An 8,949-nucleotide genomic window follows, 5' to 3' on the forward strand; every position below is an offset into this window, starting at 1 on the left:
TTGTTCCTCATCTATATTCTTTGTGTTTCGCCTTTTTCTTTTACCTTTCTTGTTAGATTTTACCTCACACAAATTCATTGACATATTTACAATGAATGGAGATAAAATTTCAGGGACATATTTCTGTACATTTGAATATACGTATATTTTACAAAGAAATATGTCTTCTTTTGACGTCCTACACATAGGAAAAAACAAAATGTAAGTTTTATTAGCAGCATGAGTTGCACATAGCCCACACGAACACACAAGTACAAACACATACATAAAAATACACAATAAGGAAAAACTGATTGCAACCCGGCGGGCGTCTCTTTTTGTGCCCGGGGCTTTTCATGTCTTTCAGCCCCGGGCGAGGTTGCAACCAGAGGGAGCACTTTTGGCTCCCTTTTGCAGATTCGAACTCGCGATCGCGGGTTTCGAATCTGGCGCCCTTACCCTCTCGGCCACGGTGTCGAGGGGCAACAGGAAAGGGTTGGGAGAGGTATTTATCCAACATGTGTGTGTTCATTATTTGTGTGCGTGCGTGCGTATGTGTGTTTGTATGTGTGTGTGTACCTGTGTGTGCGCCTACGTTTTACTGATCACCGTTATATGACAATGACGATGATGATTCGATAATGATGGTGATAATAAACTTGACCCACTCGGCCACGGTGGCGAGGGGCAAGAGGAATGTTTTGGGAGAGGTCTCTGTGTACCTTGTGTGTGTGTGTGTGTGTGTGTGTGTGTGTGTGTGTGTGTGTGTGTGTGTGTGTGTGTGTGTGTGTGTGTGTGTGTGATACAATAATGATTATTATGCAATAGCATAATAATATTTTTAAAAGTTTCAAACTGAACTGCCAGTTTGATTTTCAAACACGGAAAATAAATAACTGGCATTAGATCATAAGCACAGAAAGAACCCTATCAGTCGTCGCCGCCGTTATCGCAATACTTGCACTGGTAAACGTGGCTGACGAGCAATCTAATCAGAGACATCATTCTGTCCTCGCCTGCTGCTTCAGGAAATAATCCCGCAAAAACTTCTCTCCAAAATAAGTTATTTCAGCGGAAGCCAAACAATACAGAATGAAGGATTGTTTACACGTCCTACAATGAAACAGGAAAAATGGTGGATTTTTCATCGACCTATCATGAGTCGCACATGGCCCACACGCACACACATATGTACAAAAACTGATACAAAGGTAATAACACAAATAATGAAGATAGTAATTACAATAGTGATGAACATGATAGTAATTATAATATACCTAATGTTAATATCAATAAGAATATAGTAATGATGATAAAAAGAACAATGAAGTACTACTACTGCTAATGATAATAATAATAAAGATAATACTGATAAATGTAATGATAAGAGGAATAATGATACAAAGGATAATTATGATTATAACTATGATGAAGTTGGTGATGATGATGAGATGAGGTTATTATCATTATGGTAGGGATTGTGGATACAGATTATGAGAAATAACAGTATTTCCTGTAACGACTATGATGCTGATCCTAACAGGATATTTGTTAACGACTGATAGATGTGAAGCGCAATTCAAATACTATGCGATTGGATCCTAAGAACATGCTTTGCACAGATTACACTCTTTGCAGTCGGGTTCAATTCCTTATGGGTAGATCCCTTCTAGTTTCTCTTGTCCCTTGCAAATATGTAATATTTATATTTAAATATGGACAAAAATATTCATGCTTATAACTGAATCACAAAAAAAAACGAAAGCACAAACAAAATCTAAAAAAGGAAGCTTAAAGATAAAGCAATGATAAGGATAATAATAATGAAAATAATAATAGATAATGATAAAAAAAATAATAGTAATAATAATAATAACAATAATAGGAATAATACTTATTCCTCTTCTCTCGGTTGTTTTCATGCAGATTCCTACTTTAATTGGCTGTCTAAAGCACAGTACAACCCATCATAAGATACCAAAAACCACATTACATTCCAAAATACTGTGTACCAGTAGAACAGAGAACCAATGCAGCAGAACAGCCAGCCATGAACCTCGGTCATTCCCTAATTGCAACCGGAAAAGATGGCAAAAACAGATTGTGCAAAAAAGGGCAATAATAGATGAAATATCCCCCTTCCCTCCTCCTTTTCTCTCGCTCTCGCTTCCCATCCCCCTTTCTCTCTCTCTTTTCTCTGCTCTCTCTGTCTCAGTATCTCTCTCTCCCTACCCTCCTCTCTCTCTTTCTCATACGTTCTTGTCTCTATCTCTCTCTCTCTCTGTACCTTTCTTTCTCTCTCTATCTCTGTCCCTCTCTCTGTATCTTTCTTTCATTCTGCCTGTCTGTCTCTATTCACTCTTTTTCTCTGTCACTGTTTCTCTCTCTCTCTCTCTCTCTCTCTCTCTCTCTCTCTCTCTCTCTCTCTCTCTCTCTCTCTCTCTCTCTCTCTCTCTCTCTCTCTCTCTCTCTCTCTAAAATAGCGGAATTGTGGTGTGATATATTCGGATTTCATATTTTTCGTGCTATTTATAAAGAAAGAAAGAAAAATGAAAAAGCAACGTGGTTCTTAATCGATAATTTTCTAGAAATACTGACAATTTCAAATAGTTTTGATGAATCTCCTTTTCAAATGCTACGAACTCATTTTCTGTTTAATCAAATAACATAAGTGATTGGGGAAATTAATTGCCAAGAAAAATCTCTATAAACAAAAATATCTTTTCTTAGAGACCTGGAGCCATGAAAGAAACAAGAATAAAGATATAATTAAATAAACATAAATAGTAGGAATGATAGGAAGAATATAAATGTCAGCATTAAGTATGACGATAACATAAAAATGATTTTCCTAATAATGGAACAATAGCTATAATGATAATGATAACGATAAATAATAATTGATTAAATCAAAATTACTATAAGAAACGATGATAAATAATGATATAAAAACAAGTTTAATGAAAATAAATGACGCACACAAAAATGAAAGTAAAATAAGAAGTAGAAGAAAAAGAAACAGTTTTGAATGTTTGTCCCCGTCGGGAATCGAACCCGAGATCTGATTTAGAATCAGCTGTGTTAACCACTACACTACAAGGCCTTAAGTCACGTTGAGGAATATGTTTAAAATACTCAACCCCATCCTTCTCTCGCTCTCTTTCTTTCTCTTCTTTCCCTCTCTCTCTCTTTCTTTCTCTTTCTCGCTCTCTCTCTCTCTCTCTCTCTCTCTCTCTCTCTCTCTCTCTCTCTCTCTCTCTCTCTCTCTCTCTCTCTCTCTCTCTCTCTCACACACACACACACACACATAGGGGAAGAATAGCTATTCAAAAGAAAAGAAAAGAAAAACATTATATATTCTGTAACCTACTCTTCATTATATATACCTATTATTAAAATAATTTTAATAACCAGTAAATATTATATATTATATTATTAATCTTTTCTGCATATGCTATGAAGGCTGTTTCTGGTTAATAAGTTTTTATATATCATTTGAGTTTAAGCGACTAATAATCACGGTGAAGTAAAAGAATTACAGCTAACGTATGTTTTCTATGAGTGACCTGAATCGACGAAAGATTTCACAAAAGAAAGCGAAAATTACACTTGACTTGACTTGCCTTTAGATGCCTCACTCATGAAGTACAGCAGCAGCTTCCAACATTGCCAACAAGTAAAACGTTCCACAATTATAATAAAAAGAGATTTGTCACGCAAGCTGCCTATTTTTGAGACTAGATGTGCAAACCTCAAGACAACCTAGAGGAAAGTTAGGTTTTTATGTGACCTGATTGTGATGATAATGATCATAACAGCAATGATAACAAGAGTAGGATTCGATGACAAGGAAATGAAAACAACAGCAAATAAGGAAAGAAAAGAAAATGGCACAATGATAATAATAAAGAAAAGATAATAACGGAGTTAATAGTTCGTGATAGTTATAATGATGAAAGTGATGATGATAAAAGTAATGATAATATTTGTCTTAGTAATAAAATAATGATAATATTAATAACAATGAGGACAACAATAACGGTAATAATGATCATAATGATGGTAATCATAACGATAATAATGATAATAATAATAGTAATAATGATAATAGAAATAAAAATAGCAATTGTCATAATAATGATATGAGGAATTATGATAATAATACTGATGATAAAGATGATAGTGACGATGATGATGTGGATAAGGATGAGGATGATGATGATGATAATAATAATAATATTGATAATAATAATAAGAAGAACAATAATTGTAATAACATCAATAAAGATAAAGACGGTATTAATACGTTTAAGATACACAAATAATATAGTGCAAATTATAAATGAAATATTGCACAACGAAATTGCGTGACCTGTGACCTTAATTAAGGAACGGAAGCGCTCGCACTCAGCAGAACAACGTTTCATGTTGAGCCTAATCAACAGCGACACGCGGCGTCGGACCTTTGACTGGGAATCATCATCTATTTTTTATGTCTATAAATTAAAGATAATCTAAAAACAAAACTGATTGCAACGGCGCTTTTTTTTTAAGCCCGGAGCTTTTCATGTCTTTCAGCCCCGGGCAATGTTGCAATCAGAGGGAGCATTTTTTGCTCCCTTTTGGGGATTCGAACCCGCGACCGCGAATTCGGATATGCGGTCGCGCGTTCGAATCCGGCGCCTTTGCCCGCTCGTCCACCGTGGCCGAGGGGCACTGGGAAGGGGTTGGGAGGGGTATTTATGTAACTTCCTCGTCAGTATATGCAGGTGCGTGATGTGTAACATTGAAAGAGAGAGAGAAAGTGCGTGTGTGTGTGCGTATTTGTAAGCACATGTGAATGCATGTATGAACCAGGTACATAACATAAAAGGTAATGCTAAACCCCGAGCACGAAATGAGGCAGCAAGACAAACCGATGGTCAAGAAGGGAGCCGCATGTTCAATTCAGGTTCAGTTGCCATCACATAAGGTTCTAATAGAACAAATAAATTAATTCATAGGTAAAAAAGCCAGAAAATGCGGCCAACACAACATTCCTTAATGACAACGACATTGTCCTTGTGTACATCACTTGTAATGAGATGCAGTGCAATGCAATTCGACTTTGAAGATAACTGTTATCATTAGCACTTCCTTTATCACTACATTTCCGTGAAAGAACTCAAGCGAATCAAACAATTTCTTTTCACTTTTACCGCTCCCTCTGTGTTTCTTTTACTCACTTTTGTTTTATTTCCACCTTCATAAAGTCACACTGAAAGGCTTTGGGCTGATTCGCCTTGACTGATGAGGAAATAGGACCGAGCGAATCGCTGAATCTGAATCGCCATGAATGGAATCGATTCGATTCGCTTGGCGTAAACGGCTACACCTAAACTTGTGTGGCGAATCAGCACGATTCATGAGTCATGTTGATTCTTCATTGATTGAATCGATTCGATTCGCTTGGTGTAAACGCACCCTAAGGAACAACAGCAAAAAAAAAAAAAAAAAGTCACGCAAGCTGGCTCCTTTTGAGACTAAAGGTGTAAACTTGACGAAAAATAGTTTATTATATGGATTGATCATAAATGATCGTGGTAATAATTATCACAAGTGATAATAATAATCTTAAAGTAGATATCAATGATAGTAGTGATAAAAAACAGCAAATGTGATTATTATGATAATGGTACGATAAAATAATAGTGATAATGAGAGTAATAATAGTTCATAATAGTTATAATGATGGTGGTGATGATAGTAATAATGATCATGATAATAACAATAACAATAGTAATATAAATTATGTCAATAATGATCATAGTAATAAAAGGGAATGAAAGCAATAACTATGATAATGACAATAATGATGATGATCATAAAAATCACAATAACAATTATAATAATGATATTGATGATAATGATACTGATGATGAATATAATTTGGACCTCTAGTCTAGGAACTAGAAAAAAATCTGCATATTTTTTAAAAGCGCCTTGGGGCAAAGAAATCATAAAGGAATATATTTGATTCTCCCTTTGCATCTCATTCATAAAATACAAGTTTCCAGCTTTGCCAAAAAGTAAAATGCATAACAAGATCAAAAAGGCATAAAGTCTTTTTTTTTTAAACACTATTCCTGAGGTCAAATAAGCATAGATAATGATAATGATAAGGGTAGTATTAATAGCAGTATTGACAACATGAAATTAATCATAATAATAATGGTCCGATAAATATAATAGCAATAAGAATAATGATGAATAATGATTGATTATAGCATGATGATGCTATTAATGCTATAAAAAGAAGGGAATGATTAAATCATTTGTCACAATTACTATTCTAACTCTATTATGGATAAGAAACGTTGATAAATATTATGAGAAAACGAATTACAGGAAAATCAAAGAAAGAGAGAGAGAAAAAAAGCTGAAACCTTTGTCCCGGTCGGGAATCGAACCCGAAATATCTTGGTTTAGAGTCAGTCGTGTTAACCACTAGACTACGAGGTGATAGAAGCGAAGTGGAAGCCATTTTAATTTATAGTAACCCCCTCACTCTTTTTCTCTCCTTTTCTTTCTCTGTCAGCCATTCTATCTCTGTTCCTCTGTACTGTATTTGTGTCTTCTCTCCCCTTTTCTTTCTCTGCTTGTCTACCTGTCTGTTTGTCTGTCTTTCTCTTTCTCTCTCTCTCTCTCTCTCTCTCTCTCTCTCTCTCTCTCTCTCTCTCTCTCTCTCTCTCTCTCTCTCTCTCTCTCTCTCTCTCTCTCTCTCTCTCTCTCTCTCTATTTCTCTAATATGGGTAACGTGGTGTGATTTACTCCGATTTGATATCTATCATACACCTATGACTGAATCACAGTGAACCAAAATAGAAACGGCGAAAGACATAACGAAAGAAACTGAAAAATCAGACTTGAGTCCGGCCTTCGGACGCCTCGCTGAGAAAGGACAGCAGCAGTTGCCAGATTTGCCAGAAAGGAAAACACTTGATGTTATCAAAAAAGATGTCCCACAAGCTGTATCCTAGAGAGAGAGAGAGAGAGAGAGAGAGAGAGAGAGAGAGAGAGAGAGAGAGAGAGAGAGAGAGAGAGAGAGAGAGAGAGAGAGAGAGAGAGAGAGAGAGAGAGAAAGGGTTTTTATATGAATTGATCATGATGAAGATGATCAAATTAGATATAAATGGAGTAATGATAAAAAATAGTTTTAATAATACAGTTATAATGATGATATTGAAAATAATAATACTGATGATGAGTATAATTTGGACCTCCGTCAATTTTATATAAACATAATAGAGAAATGATAGAGAAATATTACAAACTTTTCTAAAAAAAAAAAGAAAAAAAAAAATATATATATATATTGACGAAAGTAAATAAGTACATACTCTATATAATTTGTTCATTTTTTCAGAGCAACGAAATAAAAAAGATATACATTTGATACTGCCTTTGCATGTCTCATTTATAAAGTACAAGTTTTCAGGTTTGCCAAACAGTCAAATACATGACAAAATTAAAAAGGTAAATGTCACACGAGTCTTTTCTCGAGACAAAGTTTATTCCCAGGTCACAGATGTCATCCTGGAGAAAATAAGGTCAACTGGACCCTATTTCATGTTGATCACAACAGCAGCAATGAAAATATATGGAATAAGTATGTCATAATAATGATAGGAATAGTATTAATAGCAGTATTAACAATGATTTTGGTAACATGGAATAATAATGATACGATAAATTTAATAGTAATAGTGAAAACGATAAACAATAATTGGTTTTAGTTATTATGACAATAATAAAGATGATGATAATAATAGTGATAATGATACCAATAATAATGATAACTGTGATGACGGTGAAGATGGAGTGAACGCTATATAAGAAAGGAAAAAACATCAACGTTTCTGGTATGTTAACTACGACTCTAATTGCGCTATTGATAAGGAACGTCCTAATAAATATTGACATAAGAAAACGAGGTACACGAAAATCAAAGAAAGTAAAAAATAAAAAATTCTCGTCGGGAATCGAACCCGAGATCTCCTGATTCGGAGTCAGTCGCCACAACGCCTCAGGAACTTAACGAGGAGAAGCGAAAGCAAATTTTATCAATGCTTCTCCCTCTCGCTTTAAACTCTTCTCCGTCTCCTGTCTTTCTCTGTCTTCTTTCCTATCTGTCTGTTCGTCTGTCTGGCTCTGTATTTGTGTCTTTTTCTCTCTCCTTTTCTTTCTCTGTCTGCCTGTCTGTTTGTCTACCTCTTCTTCCCATAAAACGAATGAGTAATCAGGAGGATAGTAATTTAACGACAAAACATATATTCTGAACTCAATGTAAACTGCTACTGTTCATTATGGATAAATTTCTGCAAATGCATCATATTGAAATATACAGTAATTTGAGTAATACCAAATTTTATATATGGAGTCTTTTGCATAAAAGCTATGGATGATATTCCTGGTTTACAAGATATGACTGGTGCAATTTAAGGAACAAAAAAACAATACAAAACAAAACAAAACAAAAAATACAACAACAACAAAAATCAGTGTAATCCAAGACATTTTTTCTTATTAGGGACCTGAAGCGGGGAAAGATATATGCATACATATATGTATATATATGTATATAAACATATTTATCTTTCTTTCTTAAAAGAAAGGAGAAAAAAACATGCTTGACTCTGGCCTTTGGATGTCATGTTAATGACGGCAGCAGTTTCCAGCATTGCCAAAAGCTAAAGCATGAAAATAGCTAAAGATATGCCCCAAAAGTTGCCTATTTTGAGACTAAATGAATTCATCATGTCTGATCATGATAATAATGACCAAAAGAGCCATGCATAACAATATCAAAACTAGACACCAGTGATAATAATAATTAAGAACAGATGTACGAATAATAACACCACTATGAGAGAGAAAGGGGGAAAGCAATGAAAGTGAGAGAGAGAGAGAGAGAGAGAGAGAGAGAGAGAG

This window comes from Penaeus vannamei, chromosome 11 (assembly GCF_042767895.1).
Source record: "Penaeus vannamei isolate JL-2024 chromosome 11, ASM4276789v1, whole genome shotgun sequence".
NCBI lineage: Eukaryota > Metazoa > Arthropoda > Malacostraca > Decapoda > Penaeidae > Penaeus > Penaeus vannamei.